Source organism: Nerophis ophidion, linkage group LG23 (assembly GCF_033978795.1).
Source record: "Nerophis ophidion isolate RoL-2023_Sa linkage group LG23, RoL_Noph_v1.0, whole genome shotgun sequence".
In the NCBI taxonomy this organism is placed as follows: domain Eukaryota; kingdom Metazoa; phylum Chordata; class Actinopteri; order Syngnathiformes; family Syngnathidae; genus Nerophis; species Nerophis ophidion.
Genome location: NC_084633.1, coordinates 42,684,232 through 42,687,799, shown reverse-complemented (window position 1 = coordinate 42,687,799; position 3,568 = coordinate 42,684,232).

The following is a 3,568-nucleotide window of genomic DNA, read 5'->3' as shown; positions in this document are numbered from 1 at the left end:
ATTTCAGGTGAAAACGGGGATTAGAAGCTACCTTGAGCTCCAGCAGAAATAGAATCCATCTCCTCAGTCCTGTCTGTCTTCTGGCTACTTCCTGTTTCCGGCTTACAAGCAACACTGATTGGACCACGGTGGTCATGTGACTAGGAAGAGTGCTGCTGAGCTCCCAAAGAGTAAACAGAGCAAGAGCACAGCAGTCACTTCCTGCTCCCGGCTTACAAGCAACACTGATTGGACCACGGTGGTCATGTGACTAGGAAGAGTGCTGTTGAGCTCCCAAAGAGTAAACAGAGCAAGAGCACAGCAGTCACTTCCTGCTAGCGGCTTACAAGCAGCACTAATTGGTCCGTGGTGGTCACATGACCAGGAAGAGCACGAAGAGTAAATAGAAAGGCAAGAGCCTAATCGTCTCCATAAAGGTATGAATGTATTTGACACATGTGTTACACATCCTTGCATCCATCTTCTTCCACTTATCTGAGGTCGGGTCGCGGGGGCAGCAGCCTAAGCAGGGAAGCCCAGATGCTCCTCTCCCCAGCCACTTCGTCCGTCCCTTGCCGGGGAATCCCGAGGCGTTCTCAGTCCCCGTTACACTTTACTGACTCAAATACATTTTCAGTTTACTGAATGGTTTCGGATCGTATCGTTCCGCATAAACTGATACCGTCCCTGAATCGTACCGACAACCTCAAATTATGATTTGAATGGAATTGTTGCTAAAGCGAAGTGTTACACTCCTACGTCGTAAGTGTAATTACTAAATGACCTTGTGAAAGACTACAAGTCTTTTAACTGCATCGGAAACGCAGATTTTTGGACACTTTTGGTCCTCCTGGTGGTGGCAGGACATGTAGCAGCAACAAGAGGGAAGCCATCTCTTGGACACTTTTGGTCCTCCTGGTGGTGGCAGGACATGTAGCAGCAACAAGAGGGAAGCCATCTCTTGGACACTTTTGGTCCTCCTGGTGGTGGCAGGACATGTAGCAGCAACAAGAGGGAAGCCATCTCTTGGACACTTTTGGTCCTCCTGGTGGTGGCAGGACATGAAGCAGCAACAAGAGGGAAGCCATCTCTTGGACACTTTTGGTCCTCCTGGTGGTGGCAGGACATGTAGCAGCAACAAGAGGGAAGCCATCTTTTGGACACTTTTGGTCCTCCTGATGGCGGCAGGACATGAAGCAGCAACAAGAGGGAAGCCATCTTTTGGACACTTTTGGTCCTCCTGGTGGTGGCAGGACATGTAGCAGCAACAAGAGAGAAGCCATCTCTTGGACACTTTTGGTCCTCCTGGTGGTGGCAGGACATGTAGCAGCAACAAGAGGGAAGCCATCTTTTGGACACTTTTGGTCCTCCTGGTGGTGGCAGGACATGTAGCAGCAACAAGAGGGAAGCCATCTTTTGGACACTTTTGGTCCTCCTGGTGGTGGCAGGACATGTAGCAGCAACAAGAGGGAAGCCATCTTTTGGACACTTTTGGTCCTCCTGGTGGTGGCAGGACATGTAGCAGCAACAAGAGGGAAGCCATCTTTTGGACACTTTTGGTCCTCCTGGTGGTGGCAGGACATGTAGCAGCAACAAGAGGGAAGCCATCTTTTGGACACTTTTGGTCCTCCTGGTGGTGGCAGGACATGTAGCAGCAACAAGAGGGAAGCCATCTTTTGGACACTTTTGGTCCTCCTGGTGGTGGCAGGACATGTAGCAGCAACAAGAGGGAAGCCATCTCTTGGACACTTTTGGTCCTCCTGGTGGTGGCAGGACATGTAGCAGCAACAAGAGGGAAGCCATCTTTTGGACACTTTTGGTCCTCCTGGTGGCGGCAGGACATGTAGCAGCAACAAGAGGGAAGCCATCTTTTGGACACTTTTGGTCCTCCTGGTGGTGGCAGGACATGTAGCAGCAACAAGAGGGAAGCCATCTTTTGGACACTTTTGGTCCTCCTGGTGGTGGCAGGACATGTAGCAGCAACAAGAGGGAAGCCATCTCTTGGACACTTTTGGTCCTCCTGGTGGTGGCAGGACATGTAGCAGCAACAAGAGGGAAGCCATCTCTTGGACACTTTTGGTCCTCCTGGTGGTGGCAGGACATGTAGCAGCAACAAGAGGGAAGCCATCTTTTGGACACTTTTGGTCCTCCTGGTGGCGGCAGGACATGTAGCAGCAACAAGAGAGAAGCCATCTCTTGGACACTTTTGGTCCTCCTGGTGGTGGCAGGACATGTAGCAGCAACAAGAGGGAAGCCATCTTTTGGACACTTTTGGTCCTCCTGGTGGTGGCAGGACATGTAGCAGCAACAAGAGAGAAGCCATCTTTTGGACACTTTTGGTCCTCCTGGTGGTGGCAGGACATGTAGCAGCAGCAAGAGGGAAGCCATCTCTTGGACACTTTTGGTCCTCCTGGTGGCGGCAGGACATGTAGCAGCAACAAGAGGGAAGCCATCTTTTGGACACTTTTGGTCCTCCTGGTGGTGGCAGGACATGTAGCAGCAACAAGAGGGAAGCCATCTTTTGGACACTTTTGGTCCTCCTGGTGGCGGCAGGACATGTAGCAGCAACAAGAGGGAAGCCATCTTTTGGACACTTTTGGTCCTCCTGGTGGTGGCAGGACATGTAGCAGCAACAAGAGGGAAGCCATCTTTTGGACACTTTTGGTCCTCCTGATGGCGGCAGGACATGTAGCAGCAACAAGAGGGAAGTCATCTTTTGGACACTTTTGGTCCTCCTGGTGGTGGCAGGACATGTAGCAGCAACAAGAGGGAAGCCATCTTTTGGACACTTTTGGTCCTCCTGGTGGTGGCAGGACATGTAGCAGCAACAAGAGGGAAGCCATCTTTTGGACACTTTTGGTCCTCCTGATGGCGGCAGGACATGAAGCAGCAACAAGAGGGAAGCCATCTTTTGGACACTTTTGGTCCTCCTGGTGGTGGCAGGACATGTAGCAGCAACAAGAGAGAAGCCATCTCTTGGACACTTTTGGTCCTCCTGGTGGTGGCAGGACATGTAGCAGCAACAAGAGGGAAGCCATCTTTTGGACACTTTTGGTCCTCCTGGTGGTGGCAGGACATGTAGCAGCAACAAGAGGGAAGCCATCTTTTGGACAATTTTGGTCCTCCTGGTGGCGGCAGGACATGTAGCAGCAACAAGAGGGAAGCCATCTTTTGGACAATTTTGGTCCTCCTGGTGGCGGCAGGACATGTAGCAGCAACAAGAGGGAAGCCATCTTTTGGACACTTTTGGTCCTCCTGGTGGTGCCAGGACATGTAGCAGCAACAAGAGGGAAGCCATCTTTTGGACACTTTTGGTCCTCCTGGTGGTGGCAGGACATGAAGCAGCAACAAGAGGGAAGCCATCTCTTGGACACTTTTGGTCCTCCTGGTGGCGGCAGGACATGTAGCAGCAACAAGAGGGAAGCCATCTTTTGGACACTTTTGGTCCTCCTGGTGGTGGCAGGACATGTAGCAGCAACAAGAGGGAAGCCATCTCTTGGACACTTTTGGTCCTCCTGGTGGTGGCAGGACATGTAGCAGCAACAAGAGGGAAGCCATCTTTTGGACACTTTTGGTCCTCCTGGTGGTG